The sequence below is a fragment of the Passer montanus genome, unplaced genomic scaffold (genome assembly GCF_014805655.1).
Source record: "Passer montanus isolate IOZ18808 unplaced genomic scaffold, ASM1480565v1 scaffold4, whole genome shotgun sequence".
NCBI lineage: Eukaryota > Metazoa > Chordata > Aves > Passeriformes > Passeridae > Passer > Passer montanus.
The window spans coordinates 10,009,541-10,026,863 of NW_024368818.1; the positions used below are offsets into that span (position 1 = coordinate 10,009,541).

General features: G+C 34.6%; 1 protein-coding gene across 5 annotated transcripts in view; it reads right to left on the reverse strand.

Moving 5' to 3' along the window:
• Window positions 1-17,323, reverse strand: part of CNTN5 (contactin 5) — a 603,192-nt gene that overhangs the window by 406,160 nt on the left and 179,709 nt on the right. For 4 of the 5 annotated variants that reach the window (XR_005628589.1, XM_039718731.1, XM_039718728.1 and 1 more), the window contains exon 2: window positions 10,406-10,545. The exons of the other annotated variant lie outside the window; for it this stretch is intronic. The gene's annotated coding sequence lies outside the window, so the exon portion shown is untranslated. The remainder of the gene's footprint in view (window positions 1-10,405; window positions 10,546-17,323) is intronic. 5 annotated transcript variants of the gene reach the window in all.

Genomic DNA, 17,323 nt, shown 5'->3' on the forward strand with positions numbered 1-17,323 from the left:
CACAGACCGTTTGCAGAAGTTTGCATAGCCAATGTCACCTTTGCTGAAACTCCAGAATATCAGCAAAAACTGAAGATCTACCTAAAGAAGAAAGAGCTTTATCCACCACATTTATATTTCTAGCAACTCCTTCACTATAGGATATTATCTCTATAGGGAAGAAGATAAGGGAATTTGGATGAAAAGAATGTATTGTCCTATGCTGCAGAGTCCAGCCAATCATGCTACTGAAGATGCATCCAGCCTGCATACAGAAACTGTTATATTCCATTGCTTTTATTTTCCTAAATTTTACAATAAAAAAAAAGCTTCCTCTTTGAAAAAATAAAACAAGTATTTAACTCACATCAACTATGGAAATCTTAAAAAAAGCTTTTTCTGTTTGAAGTGAGTTTTGCTATGGAATGGCTGACACTTGCCAGTGCCTTTCTGTTTCCCTTCTACCTGTTCTTAGTATGTCTTGAAACCTTAGCTTTTCTGAAAACTAAGGATTTCAGTTTAAACTAATTTAGATTGAAGGATTCTCAATATCAAATTTTGGAAGTGGAATTTTGCTGCATAAAACATCTGAAACACTAACTAGGATTACTGTTACAAAATTTAGATGCTGTGTTTTACTTGCTAGAAATAGTAATTTACCTAAATTTGTTTTTATACTGCCTAGTCCTCATAAACAATTCAAGTATAAATTCTGTAAAAGATTCCGTGTACTTTAAATAAGTTAACATATCACTTTTATTTGCTTACTGTATGAAAAAGTTATGGTGATGTTTATTTTCATTTTCCATTCAGGGATGACTTCTCTTGAAGGAGAGGCTTTCAAAGTCTGGCAAAAATGGGAATAGAATATCAAAAGCTTTGTTTTACAATATTCAGGAGTGCCACTTCCTCTATTGCCTGCAATAGCAGAAAGTCTTCCTTGAAATCCAAACATATTCAACCTATCAGGTAACATTTCCATCCAGGCTGTTAATCAATAGATGTGCTTCATTCCACATTTTATTATTTTGCAAATAAATTAGTTATTTCTTTCACCAGTAGTGCTGAGATTTTCTGGTCAAAGCATTTTTTTTCATCCACATAGATATGCTTTTTTGTTACATAGTTATGTCAGACTATTTTTAGTAATATCTATTTTTTAAAAAAAATAAATAAATGTAGACTTAAAATTTCACTTGCTATTTACAAATAAATAAATAAATCTTTCAATGTAACATCTGAACTGGGATGATATTTAAAGGAATATTCAATTACAATACAGGTAAAGTAATAGGACTAAAATGAAATTTTAATTTTTTGTGTATCAAGAACCTAAACCCCAGAATACCTAAAGATTTTTTAAGAAAGCTGTGGCCCTCTTTCATCTTTAGATTTAATTGAAAAGAACCTGGAATAAAAGAAAAGAAGTACTAAAGAAGCTACATTTTCCATCTTTTGTCCTACAATAAATGGTGAACTACAACTTTCATTTAAAATATTGTAATACAACTTTCAACTTTAAATCACAAAAACTACACACTATGTTTTTAACACAAAAGAGACAGTTTAAGCTTTTAAAGTTCCTTGAAAAAAGCCAGTAAAAATAATGCAGTCATTTATTCACAAGATATATTGACTGTAACTCTTGTGTCTCATATAGAACCACTCTTCTCCCTTTCTGGCTAGAAATAAACCTGAGAGAGATCGCCCTATAAATATTTTCTCTTCTGAGATATTTGCATTAGGATGATACACATTTTCTTCTGAAAATACAACCTTTTCATTCTTGCCTCTAGAAGGAACACAGTGAGCAGCCCACACATCTAGCCGTTTTGGAATTTCAAACCAGGAGAAAACACCCCCACCACATGCAATGGGCAAGCAAGAGATAAAGCCACAAACTAATGGGGAAAGTTGTGCAACAACAACAAAAATTGATTATGCACTAAGAGCTGTGTCTCATAAGAGACAAAAGGGACAAAACCAGAAGGTGTAAAAGGAAAATAAAAGATAACAAGCTTGGGAGCTTCCTTTTGCCAAATCACTGGTAGAAGGTTAATTTTTATTAATTTCTTAAGGAGTTCTTTAAAATGTTCCCTGCCTTGAAAGCTGCTGCTTTGATGGCCATCACGTTCTCAGTTTGATTTTCTGGCAAAGCAGAGGCAAGTGTGAGAACATGGTGTCAACCAGCGTATGCGGAAGAGTCCCATTCAGCTATTTCATTTTGCAGAACGAACTGGGACAGTTCAGACTAATTTTAAAGCAAGTAAACAGGGATGTCTTTTGCATCAGTTAAAAATTGGCGTTTTTTCCTCTTTCTTTCTAATAGAGTATGTAATATTTACACAAAACTGTAGCTATGGAAGCAACACCAAAAAATGCAACCAGAGAATTCTCCTATGGAAATAAATTATACCAATATTGTTCTTACCTTAACGTTTATCTTGCTCTGGTGTTTCTGATTTTAAGAATTTTAAGAGAAGTAACATAATATCCTCTTTCAAGAAAAAAGATTGCATCTCTTTGGATGCATATGTCTGAAGATCAAATTCTGCTTTTAGTACATCAGGAAGAGCCTGATTCCTGCTCCTGTAAATTAAAGCTGGTCTCAGCTCAAAAAAAATAGTACCTAATTGAATCATGTTTCTAAATAATGTCTTATGAAGATAAAGGCTGCTTAATTTCCCAGAACCTTTTCCAAGAACCTTCATATGTAGAATACTGCATCCAATTTTGGGCCACTCTGTAAAAGAAAGACAGTGACCAGCTGAAGACAATACAAGGAAGACACAGAGATGGTGGGGCTGAAGAACTTGTTCTTTGACAAGAGTCTGAGGGAGGTAGAATTGTTAATTTGGAATAGGGTTTGCCTTGGAGGGATCCCCAGTGCTATGGGGAAGTCATTGAGGAGACATAGCCAGGCTCTACAAAACAATGCATGATGAAAAGATGAGAAACAAGAAGTATAAATTGAAATAAGGGAGGTTCATCTGAATATAGGGAGAAGTTTTCAACCATAAGGACAGAGACGCATTTGCACAAGCTGAGAGAGGTTGCTCACTTCCCATCCTTGGATGATTTCAAGACCCAGCTGAATGAAGATCTAAGCATCTTCGTCTGACACAACTGGATGAAGACCTCAGCAGACTAGCCTGACTTCCTTGGAGCTGACCTGCCATGAGCAGAAGATTTGACTGGAGACTGTCCAAGGTCCTTTTTCTACCTAAACAATACAATTGTATGAAATTTGCATTTTATATAGAGCTATTTCAGTTTACCAGATTTGGTAGTTACCTAATTTATTTCATATGAGAAAATCCAGACAGACATCACTTACAAGAAATTATTTCCAAGTTGCACAACCAATAAATATGAAGTCTATACTCTCAAAAAACCCCTGTGGAATCCCATTAAAAGACATGAAAACCAAGGTAAAAGCCAATTATGTGTATCTGCCAAATTCATTAATATTAATTAATGAGACTGTTGACTTCTACAATTGTTTGTGTCAGGTGGCAATGACAAACTTGATAAGACAGTACCTGCAAAATGTCATTAAATAGTTTGCAGTTCATTTCAAATATTAGATTAAGACAATAATAATGTTTATATGAATTTGAAAGAATTAAGTAGAAATCCTCTCTAGAAACCCCACTGCATATATGAAAAAAAATTATGAAAATAGCTTTCATTCTGAGGACATTAAACAGGAACAATACTCCTGCTATAATAAACAAATAGCAATAATTAGTATAATAACAATATATAATACTGAGCTTTGGTTCTTCTCATCCTGTCAAAGCAGAAGTAATTATTTTTCCTCACAGAACTGATACGAAAGAAGTTGTGCTGCATATTATGGATGTTTAATGCTTATTATCAGGGGTTCTGTTATAGTATGTAAAGCTTAAATTTTTGTGTGAGGCTGTGAATTTTTAAAAGCATTGCAAAAGACAGAAATATATCTCATTTTCTAAGAGCTCTTCTCTACATGTCTCTGCAACATTTGAGATATGATTTTAGATTCAGGTTTGAACACTGAGACAAGATCAAGATGGGTTGACAGCCTCTTTCTCCCTCTTTCCGTGTAAGGTAGCATGGTATAAGCATTTTTGTGGCACCTTATTAGAGGTCTTTGCAAGTCTAAGAAGACAAAACAACATTTATAAACATATGCTTTGCAAATTCTTGTGAAAACTTGAAATGTAAATGAATGTAATACAAAATGAGAAACATGAATGGCATATGAAGTTCTGAAACGTTGTTCCTGTATAAACTATATAATGACAATCTTGCATAAGACTTTAGCTCTCTCAATGGTTTTTTATTATCAATTTTAAATCATCAGTTTTCTGAGTGTTCTGTACTGAAAAAAATAATGAGAAATAGGGGAGTCTCCAAAATTACCTCTACCTCAAGGATTGCTACATCTGGCTATCACCCAAATACATCAATTCCACCTAAGATGGTGATAGTTATATCATATCTGGAAAGACATGGTCAATGAGCTGTCTTCAGGATCCAGTGCTTGTCACTTTGAACATTTTAATTCACTACTCACAAAGTGTGTGTGGCTAAAAATATAATACTTTCTCCTGCTCATTTTGAGGAAAGGGTGTGTGTCTGTGTAGTATCTGCCCCAAATTCCCTCTGGCTGTAGCCATCCCCAATGTGAACTAGTGGCTGCCTTGCAGCTAATTTCAGGCTGGCTGGTTGAAAGCAGAGCAATGGGAACGATCTCAAACAGCCAGGTTTGAGACTGGACTCACATATCTACTATGTGGAAAGTAAATATATTTTGGTCTTGATGAAAATTTTAGAGCTGTTTTTTAGCAAACAATGAAGGCTGCTTGGACCTTAATGGCTTGACAGGCTTGACTCATTGCTGCTTTCATGAAAAGCATGGTGCCTCCCCAGATCCGACCAGAAGTGGGGGTGAGGTCCTAGCACACTTAATTTTGTATTAGTTAATCCTTCAGCAGTAAGAGGTGGCACCCTCAGTGGAGTGGCTCCATACGTCATTCACTCCTGTTCTCACCAGGATTTCTGATGCTGTATCAGTGCAAGAATTCACCTGCTTCAAAAATTTAGGCATGCTTTGTAGCTTACTGTGATTGCAAAGCCAGTGTGATAGCAAGCTGCCTTGCAAAGTAGAAGTCTTACTGCCTTGAAATTTCCCTTAAATCTAGTATATTGGTTTAGCCCCAAAACACAATGGAATGAAACAAACCAAAACAGAACCTTTTCCACTGTATCAACCAATTAAGCATTGAATATACGATCTGTAGATAAGCCACGGGGAAGGGAGAGTCACAGGGAGAGAACTGAACCACATCTTTTGCAGTGATTTGTCATTGGTAAGGCTTTACTGCAATGTCATACTGAGACTAAGTAACTATCTTAGGATAAATTTGTTTCTTATTTAGATCACATTGGCATGCATAAAAGGTTTCTTGTATGAAGACAGATTTATAGGAGGTCTGAAGTGTGCATACATACAATTTGCTAGACTAGTATTTCTATTTTCCCTATTGTGCATCAACAGAAGGCAGTGAACCACTGTTATATGTTACATTTTAGATTCTCATTAGCCTGGAGTAAGCTGTAAACATATATATCATAATTTAATCCATCAAATTATGAACTCAGTATTAATGAAAACTGTACTAATAGCTGAATAATTCAGAACAATAGCCTAATAGGACTTCAGACATTACTTGGAGGACTTTTTGAAATATTATATTAACATAGAGTCTTAATTTTGAAGTATTTTAACCTTTATAAACATACAGAGAAGCAAAATATAATATTTCATTACAAAATTAAAATAAAGCAAACCGGCAGAACATAAAATTGAAGACAAAGTAAATAGGTTCAAGACCAGAAGCCTTGAATATTCTACTTATTTCTATTGCAGACACATAAATAGGAAAGGAGATAATCACTACTCATTTCAGGCCATAAAAACATTAATTTCCTCAGAACACAGGCATGCTTTTTTCCAACAAGATATCAGTCATATAAGCCCCAAACCTCTTAAATCCTATTTTTAAACTAGTGTGTTTCTATTAACATTGCTACCTTTGATTCTCCTTTCTATGTTGCTCTCCCCACCTTGAAAAGAAAGTTGTAACTCATGTGAGATGATTCAGCAGCTAGCAAAGCAGGTGCTAAACTGTTATACTTTGCATCCAGCAGGCAAAAAATTTTCTGTAAGAGTGAAATTCGAGCCCTTAATGTATGAAACAAAAGAAAGCCTGTTCTGATGAGAATAATTATGTCTGAAATAGGTTTGATGGCATTTTCTGCCTCTAGAATTTTTAATTCAATAATCAAGAGAAAGCTATTCAGGTGACTTAAATGCCCAATGCAGGCTTGAATGGCCCTAAGTTAGAGAACCAACAGCTATACATGGAAAGCCTAACTAAGTCACTGGAGTATAGTAAGTAAACTTTTGTATTACTCCTAACATGATCTTTGCAGTGATATGGAAAAAGTATGATTTGTACAGGAATTTAAATGTAGTTTAAAAAAAACAACAAACAACCCAAAGCATTAGATGTCATCACAAAAATCCTTTTTGAACACCGTAGATTAGGAATCAGTGCGAATAAACAGTAACCTTTAAATTTTAGATCCTTTTGGCTCTTCAAAGTTAAGTAGGCAACATGCAATAGCAAGTTATCTCCAAAGTAGGACTCCCAGGCAAAATCTCTTTTAAAAACTCATTTTTCTCCAGTTGAATTGGTGAAACAATATATGTTCAAGGAGTCAAAATTTCTTTAATTAATACTTAAACACAAGTTTCTTTTTTCATGGTAAAAATCACATAGTGTATGTGATTTAAAGCTTTTGGGTTCTCAAAAAATTATGAAAGATAGAAATTCAAACAATCAGGGTACAAAATGGAACTGTCAATTTTATGCTCAAAGAAATCATATAAAAATCATTAAATGATCAAGAGCCTGAACACTATGATATTCACTGGGAGTAAGACTTTCTCCATAGCACTCTTGAAGCTTGTGCAGCCCAAAGGTAATCACAAAAAGAAAAAATCCCATTAAAAATGCTACGTTTATCCCTTTTAGAGACACAGCTGTTTCTTTTTTAGCAAGGACAGAGTTCCTGTAGGTAGTTTTACCGGGCTATACGTTGAAAAAACAGCCTTGTTTGATAGGGAGAACTGTCCCCATGGAACATGAACTGGCAGAAGGCCAGAACCAGTAAGGAAAAATAAAAATCAGTTGAAGCAGAGCAACAACCTAAAGTATCAATTTTCAAAATAATTGAGTAATTATTTAACACATGAATTACTCAATAATACAATTTCCCCCCCACCCCATATAAATTATAATAACCATTAGAAGTGAGTTCAGTAAACACTCTTTTTCACCCATAGTTTTGAGTGAGTAGAATTTCTGGCAGGTGCCCAAACAGGTCACTATGAGTAGGATAATGTGGCAATCTGTTATCATTAGCTCTGTTGGAAAGGTTCTGAACACACTAGAGAGAATTAAATGACCTGGAAAACTCAGTCTATGGAAAAGTCTATTGTACTCATCTCCTTTATTTCCACCTCCATGCATCACTGGAACAGTGGAACAGCAAGATTTGCTGGTGGTGACAAAGATAAAGGTCATTTTTCAGTTTCTCTTTCATCCAGCACAAACCATTTAAGGACTGTTAAATTCTACACATTCAGAAAATGACTATTTTCTGTCAGGTCCTTCTGCTCTCTTGGTGTGTTAGTCTATTGAAATCTTCACATTTGGAAGATATTGCAGATTTGTCTTTTAAAAATCATTGCTACTTTTGTTCCTGACCATCATTGTTACAAGTGTCAGAATTTCAGATCATGCAAAGTAACAATACATAACCCCCTTATATAGCCATTTTAGCAACAGTTTTTCCTAACTAATTAATGTAATTAGGTGTAATTTTTTTCCAGCAAAACTTGAAAGAAAGAATAGTTCTTAACAGCTCTATTAAATCTAATCACTCTGTCAAGATCCAAAGGGTCATGATAGATACCATAAAGAGAATGACATAGCTGAGTCAAAAACATGTATCAGAGAGGTTTCTATTGTTTATATAAACTCTGTTTGCGTTCCCCACTTATTTGAGTGGTTAACTTTAAACACAGAATGTAACTTTGACATGCATCAGCTATTCTGATTTAACAGTTTTGTATGCAAACCTTATTCCTGGGAAATCCAACTAAAGGTAAATCCGCAGCAACTAAAGAAAAGAAACAGGGGAATCAGCAGAATCTTAGGCAAAAAAAAAAAAAATCTTTTGCATTTTGAGAAAGGGGAGATGAACATATGCCTTGACCTCAAACTTCAGAAAAAAATTCAAGGGACTGTAGGCAGGGAAGCTCAGTGTTTTCCCTAAATATGCTTTGTTTCACACTATCTACTTACTGAGAGGCTGAGGACATGGACTACCAAATATATGATTTTGACTGTATATTCTTCACCAGTAAATAAGCAGCTCCTGCTTAGGCATAAAATTATGCTAAATCCTTCTTCTTTATAGAAGCGTAACAAATTCACTGGAAATTTATCTTATTTTTTCAACAGGAATTTCTATATTTGAGCACTTTATCATTTATGACAAATGATCATGACATGGATTTAAGAAACAGACTCAAGAATTGGTTCTGTTCTGTTGCAACAGAGGATGAATTTAACATTTCACACAGAGGCTGACAGGCCAGAAGTTGGTTCTGTCACTTGATATTATAGATTAATGTTAAAAGAATATCTACATAAAAGATTCTGAAATATTTGTCAAAATGGGACTACGATAAACCTCCTGTCTAAAGACAAGCAGAATTCTGGAATAGTATACACAATTATTTAGCCTATTAGGAATTATTTTGAGAAACAAAAATATGTGGGACACTGTCTTTAACGCATCTTAAACAATTATGTCTTCAATTTATCTTTTCTGTTCTTTAGGAAGAAAGATAAAAGAATGATTTTTAATTTATCTCTTGGGAAAAAATCCCTCTTCCCCTTTCTCTTCCCCTATCACTTTTTGCTCCTCAAAACTATTAAAGACACCTCTTAGATTCCAGAAAGCCTGCTTTGCATGCATTCAGAACCAAAATATTTTTATACAACAAATATGCTTCAAAAAATCTTCCACTCTTGTAACACTTGTAGAAAAAAATTTAAAAAACCAACAAGTTAAAATTCACCTGCCAATCTTTCCTGTGCTTTTAGTGCAATACATTTCCAAGGGCAGGAAAAAGAGTTAACCTGTGTTATTTTTAAAAAGAGACTGTGAATCTACTCATATCAAGTTCATCAGTTCTAATTCATTTATGTCTTTTGGAGGTCACTGTCTCTCTCATTCATCACAATGGCTTTCTGGTTCTTTGATATGATTCTCAATTAGTTGGGTAGGCAGGTAAAATATCTGACATCCAACAGTGAACTATGAGCTTCCAAATATGTTTGCACAGCCACACATTACACTTTAGCAAGCTCTTTACCTTAACCCATTAATAAACCATAGTTTGAGGTTAAGAATAAAGACTCAACTCAAAAATTAATTGGAGGTGTTCTGAACTACATGTTCATGAGTCATTCAGCTATGAAATGATAAAGCACACCAGTTAACAGATAACCACAGACATTTACTCCATCTTATTTCAATCTGTGGCTGTACTCATGATAAATTGAAAGTGAATAACCATTGTTCATCTGTGTAGTGAATATCAGATTCAAATGACTCAAATCTACAGCTGCTGTATCATAATGATTTGTATCACAACAGGCTCTTGAACAAAGCACTTTCTATATTCGCCTGCTTCATTAATACAAAATTATATTTATTCAGTACTCTAGCAAGATAACCCTGAGTTACACAAACCACTTAATAGAAGTTGGAAAAACCGTAACTCCTAAAAGGAACATTACCCTTGACCTTCAAGAGGTTTACCTTTGTGGAATCTGCTTGTCATTTCAGAGTCCTGTAGCAAACCCACATATTCTAGATCTAGACCAAGCTCCACTGAAATACCTGAGAGGTTAGATGTGCAGCACAGACTTTGTGGCTTGTCTACAGAGATTTCTATACTCAATTATATGCAACTAAACTTGACACAAAAATTAGATTTCAAAACCTATTCAGTGCATTCAGGTTAAGAGCATACTGCAATGACTATTTTAAAACATTTTCAAGAAGTGGGAAACACTTTTAAAACAGAACCTTTTGCAAACCCATGGCAAGAAATATAACAATATCAGATTTAAAACTAGATTAGTTTTTTAATCTCTGATCCATTTGTAACCTTATTCAGTTTAAATTGCTCGTGAGAGCAACTGTGTTTGATTTGAATTTTATAAACTAATACAGGCAAAAAATAAAGACAATAAACATATCCCAAAAACAGTTTTGTCTAAATATCCAGTACCTCAAATTTCCAGTTGGCTGTACAGAAGTTGTTCTTCAAAACAGAACTGATCTCCACAGATTAGGTCCTGTAGGAGTGAAAGCTGACGAAGCTCAGAAGCTGCACTGGATCCAATTGTATTAGGACTCACTTTTCATAATCTGTGGGGAAAAAAAATCATGTGTGTGTAGAGCTGTTATTGAAGTGTTAGATGTCTCAAACTTCTTCTACATGGATATATGTTCATTTGGCTCTTTATGTTTCGTTACTTGCGTGTTGGATGAATGACAATGTTTGTTGGCTGCAAGAGCTTAATCTGAGATACCTGTCTTGCTTCAGATTGGATACAGATTTCAAAAGTGTTTGTTTTATGCTTTTTGATGGGGAAAAACCCCTTATTTCTTACAACAAGAACAAAAAGATAAGATAATTAGGAGAATTTAAGAGTTCTTTTTAATCTGATCCCCATTAAGAAAAGACAGTGCTGGGAAGAATGGGAAATGTACAGGTTTACATTATTAGCCTCCGGTATTCAAGTAGACTCCTCTATAATGGAATGAATATTTAATAATTTCTGTTGTTTGAATTTAAACCAGCTCATGAGCATTTTTGTAAAGATGCTTTCTCACAGGAATTTTTGAGTGACCTTTTCCAGATAACATGCAATTACAATTTTGTCGATTAGTTCATTTTCAAGGTACTCATTTGAAATTACTCTAGAGGCCTGTGTCTCCATTTAGCTTATTATCCTAAAAAAAACCAGAGCATGACTTCCTTAAGATAATTATTGTTTGAACTATTCAATCATTAAGTTAAATTGACAACAGAGAAATCACAACACTTTTCATAAATTTGAACAATTGTTAGCAACCTCAATTAGGAAAACAAAAAAAAAAACCTTACCTTTCCCCCTCAAAAACCAAGTAAACAAGAAAACTGCAAAAACCCAAACAAAAAACTCCCCAAAAATCCAAACAAAAGAAAATCTAAAACCCAAACAAAAAAAACCACACTGTTGTGGCGTTCATGGTCATTTAGATTAATTGTCACATAAATGCTAAAACCCATTCTTTTTCTTGAAAAACTGTTTATTAACTAAGAAATTAATATAATTGAATAATTTTAAAGCTTTTCCTTTTTTCATTTTCTTATATTCAACCTGATTTAAGTTTTTTAAATGCTTTTTCCCTTGACTTTTTCATTCTTTCATCCTGTCTAAAGGAATCATGGGGAATGTCTTTATGTTCCAGTTAACTGTCTACTTCACCTGCTGTCCTGGGAAAACAGCAGCAGCTGGAAGTACATCTATTAAATAGTTTTAGCCCTACTCAAACCAAACCAACAAAATAAATAATAGCCAAATAGCTGTCCTAGTCATAGCTGTTTATGTGATTGGCAGGAAAGGTATTAGATGTCCAAATTTCTTCTACCAAAGCATTGTGGTAGAACTGACTACCATTTTCAAAGCTAATTCACTTAAGAATTATGAACAATCTTCCCTCACACTATTAGCTTTGACTTTGAATTAAAAATTTTACCTAGACCTTACCTTTGGAAGGGCACCGAATTCAGGGGCTGGAGAATAGCTTTGACTTATATTGCATATTTTGAAACAAACAAATAAACATACAGTATAAGGGAGAAAATCTGCTGTTGTTCTTATTAATATTTTTGAAGCCCAGCCTAGAGGATAAGAATTTACTTAAGGGATATTACTGCTCTGCCCTGTACTACTTGAATGATTCAAAGCTGCATCTGCAGTCCAGAAACCATTTAGATCTGTGAAACAAAGGAAGGCAATCTGCTCATCCTTCTTTTAGAGTTGGTTCAACATGCAGAAAAGAGTGAATTTTATAAAGATTATGAAGACAAAGATTAGGTCCCATCAATTCCCATTTCTGACAGAAGCACTCCTGCACAACCATGTTTTATTTCTTTTGACTGCACCATGATCTTCTCCAAACAGAACCTGGATATTGAAGACCTGAGCCCTGAGGCATTTACCTAAAAGTTAGAAAAAGCTCTAGATACTTCTTTGAGTGGAATGGATCCTGTAGTCCAGTGAATAAGATGTTGCTACAGCTACCAGCATGCCATGATCTTTGTACAAATTTCCAAGGCCATGAGACAGTCATGTTTACTTTGTCTGAACTTCTCTTATTTAGCTTAACTTTGTTGTGGTTGCTAGAGCTCTAACAGCAATTTTTGAAATTGTCAAGAAACTAAGTCTATTTAATTTTGCTTTTGCTTATCTTCTTATGGTAAAATTTTCAAATACGTGGTAGTAACAGGTAGTTTTTCTGTATAGAATCTGACATTTATGACTGTAATGTAGCAATGTAGCATAGAGGAATATGGTTGTGGTATGGCAAAACAGACCTTGAATGGTGGGACACAGGATGCAGTGCAGAGAGGGTAATAAGAAATAGGATACAAGCTGATGTTCCAGACCCAATGGCTATAAGCACCCTACTAATGACCAGCTAGGGTAGTACAGACCTGGAGAAATCACTTTTAAATGCAGCAAAGAGAAAAAGAACAAGTATCTAACATATGTAAATCATGCCATAATTAGCAATTACAGAAGAAGCACACACATGAAAAATAGTGACAAATAGCAAGTTGTGAGAAAGGTGGCAAGCATAGAAAAAGTTCCTTTGTAAGTCTAAATTGAGGAAGAAAACACCCACAAAGTTACACTAAACAGCTGCAGCCTCTCCCCATGCTGAAGACAACACTTAGATCCATGTGTTGGGAAATCAAACTTAATAGGATAAAAATGTTATCAAGATTGTGTATGAGGAAATTTCACCTTCTTCTGTGATGTTGTAATTTTTGTTATTTTCAATGTCTTTCTTTCTTTTTTAATTTTTTCTGTAAAAATAGGTACTGAACTAAAATGAAATCTTCAAAAGACAGTTAGAATTTAAATTACACTATCAATAAACTACTGAATTTACATAAAAGATATGTTTCTTGTTTTGGCCATAAAAATTCTGCTTTTTCACAGCACATTTTGAAACTAATTCCTAGATATTATTAAGCTGATCCATCATTTGACTGCAAAGTTTATGGCTACACCTGGGAAAGAAAGACATTGCTCTTAAGAATCATGTCATTCCATGGTGTTTCATTTTATGTTTTTTATTATGTAATGGAAATTAAAAGCAAACATACAAATTGCCTTTTGACAGTAATAATGACAAATCACTCCTCTTAGTACAGTTCAGAATTAATTTTTTCTGTTTCTTTTCTTTTCTTGTGTTTCTTTCTCTTCTATAAGTTACAGAGGTATATATCCATGACTGTTTGAATGTGTGTATAATATAAGCCATCATTTTGTTCATCCATATCCATATGCCAATCAATTTTTTTAGACTGATTTATCATGAATTAAACGTAAATCATTTTTTAACTACTAACGGTCACTGAATTAATTTTTAAAAATTTCTTTTGTTATGAAAATAAATATAAATCTGTGTTGCTTTCAGCTTGAACTGAATGTTAAAAATACAATTGTGAAAGAAATGTTGCACAGCTACATGGAAGCATGATGCATTAAAAGGAAAAGAATCACAATTTACTCAAACATTTTATTAGGTATAAACATTTGCAGATCACTGAATTCCACAGAAGGTGGGCTAGCCATTAGGTTTCAGTAACTGAAAGAAACAATAAATCACAACTTTTACTTTTACAGCCCATTACACACAAAGGTCTAAAACCTTTCTATTTGCAAGCCTCCTAGTACTCCAGCTGCAGAGTCTTTAACTTTCCAACTTTCTGTGACTAATAGATGCTATACCGTAGAATGAACAGGAAATTAGAGTGGAGAGAGGTGTAAAATCACTATCCTTAGAAAGGCTGTGCAGGAGGGATGTGAAGAATAGCTCACTGTAGGACTATGCTGTCTCCCAGTGATCCTCAGACAAGACAGATTACATTCTCATTAATGACCATTTAAGAATCAGTGGATTTTTATATGTTAGAAAGGAGAAGCAGTTATAAAGTTATTAAATATTGTGGAAGGGCAAGGTAGGAGAGGCAAATAGAGAGGTAATAAATTTGGCAAGAAATTTCATTGAGACCTGCTGTAGTTGGAAAAAAATAGCTTGAGAGTTGTATAGATCTTTCTCCTGCTTTTGACCTCACACAAGAAAGTTATGCCCTTTTAAAATTTCATTCTGTGTTGAAGGGTAAATCCTTTATTTTTCATTAAAATATCCTTTAAATTGACTTGCCCTTCAGAATTTATTAGACAACTCTACTATTTCTGATGTTGCATGGTTCAGAAATAAATAGTTACCTCCTTCTCACATGTCTATTCAATAATTCTACCTTTTTTCTTGAAGTGGCCAAATCAGACCTTTCTCCCACTTTGTTTAGCCTTTTTCCTACTGTGTCAAATGGGCCCACAGTCCCTAGCTACTTTGAAAACATGTCACGGCATCATCGGCTGCGTGGAAGAAAAGCTTTTCTAAGAAATGCAATACCTCCCACATTGAACTAGGGGAAACTCCAGGCTCCCTCAGACAGATGAAGCAGGTTTCACTATCTGTGTCTGTATTACAGGAAAGAGGTTCCTGCTGTGCAACCAGACTACCTGGTGACTGCAAGGCAGACAGCACCATCCTCAGCAAACACAGTTTCCATTAAGATCAAAGACTACTGTGTTCCTAAATGTCCTCTGAGAGGCCTTGTACTGTAGGTTACACTGAAGAATACTCTTGCTATAAAAAACCACCAAGTATTTCTACTACACATTTGAGTTTCAATCCTCCTTTCGGAATTTTAGTGCAATGTTTTGCATTAAGGGTCTTTTTCTTCTGCTATTTTCTTCAATCTATTTCAGCTACTGTACAGTCTTGAAAGGAGAAGATTGCAGACAGTGTACATATACCAGGATATCTTAATCACAAGAAAATCGTCCTCAGACTCCTTATCAAGTATACTGGCCATTACTGGTCATATTTCAGCCCAAGCCTTTTAAAAATACAATTTAAAATAGAGCTTAAGCACATAAAACTACTCTATGAGTTAGCTATTTCTCCCATTATTTCTCTATGAGTTAGCTATTTCTCACATTACCCTTTAATGTCTGCTTTGAATCAACCCATAAAGAAACCAAATGTAACACAGAAAAGGGTTTCTACTGGTCTATTTGGAAGTGTGAAAGCATTTCTGCCCTTTTGTGATGGGCAGAAGTCTGGTCAGCCCAAGGGAAGCTGTGTCTAATTCTAAACTTAAATTTAGAAGCAAAATATTCCACTTAGAAAACAAAGGTCAGATCCTGAAGTGATGAGAAATTATTTACTCTTACAAGGGAATGATAGGTACCTCACAATGAGGACATGTCCTCATCTTTCATGGACTTTCATGTCCCTGTCTTTCATGGACTTCTCCAGTAGGAAAATTTTCACAAAGCCTGTGAATCTAGGAATTTACTTTAAATATCTGCATATATCTCAATAATTTCAAAACTATAATTTCATAATACATTTTTAATCTGGTAGACAGAGGTGGAGATTGTTATTCAAGTTCTTAAATAGGTAGCAACACATACATTTTTACATTTAAATGATATATTGTTGTTCACAAGTAATTTTGTACTGCCTACTGGCATGTAACTCCATCTACAAACTTCATAAACAGTAAGATGCTATTGCAGAATAGTCCTTCTTCCCTCACTTGCATTATAATAACAATAATAATGGTGTCTTTAATATCTGTAACACCCATAACTGGTGCTGTCTGCAGTGTATCATGACTTTTTCACAATAGAAGTAAAAGTCCATTTTTTAGAAGGAAAATCATGGAGACATGAATTAGTAAGTTAAAGATCACCAACAGCTGATGCCAATAAATATGAGGTTTTTAATGGTCATTTCCAGTAAACTATACAGTTCAGTATTGAAAGAACTCAATTGCTTAGATGCAGATTTTGAAAGAAAAAAAATTATATGGCAGGAGATAATTCTTAGCTGTATAGATGAAACTTTGAGGACACACACTCAGCTCCTAAAGATCATTTGCAAATGTTTGTAAGTGGCACAATATTTCACTTCTGTTTCCTGTTTCTCCAGCATCAGGAGATGTAGAAGGTGAACAACACAGTGCTGCATGATTTACTTTGGGATTTTACTCTGAGTCACAACTAACTGAGTCACAATATAACTTTGTGATGCAAGCAGCCGAAAAGTTTAGAAAGAGCAAAAGTACTAACATAGAAAATTCCTGCTGGTATGGGAGCCGTGAGCCTGGGAATTGGGTCCTGGAACAAGAGACATACTGAAAAAGTGCAGCTGGCCTCTTTAAAAGTACAGGTGATGAACCTGAAAAGTGGTAACCTCCTGAGATACCATCAGTAAATGCAAAACTCAGGAAATTGCAACTTACTCTCTGAAAAAGTGGAAGCAGTACTGAAAAACAAAATTGGGCTGAAAGAACAGAAACCACCACTTTTTTGGTGGTGTGGGTGAAAAATAGACATTAACATGATCTACTGGCTTTCAAAATGGTATGTCTTATGCCCTTTTATATCTCTACAATATACAAAAAACCTAATTTTTATCCAAAATAGAGTTTCTATCTCCCTGAGAACTTCCCATGCTGCACATGTTTTTATTTTTCTAAACAAGTTGAAATGTACACAAACTTTCTACAAGATCTTAGACTCTCATTGAGGATAACTGACTAACTCCAGACTCCATTATGCCAATCATTTTTGAAGTCAGAATCTGTTAACTTGGTTGCTGCTTTGGGCCCACTTTTGGAGTAGTTTCAGTTTGTCCTTAACAGCTCTGGGATGTCTGGATCTCTCTTGGTGACTGGTTTGTCCTACACTTCAACATGATTTGGCCCACTCTGAAACCTAATTCATTCAAAACTGGTATTTTACATCCATATAAATAATATATTTTAAGTGTGTCTTCTGTTATA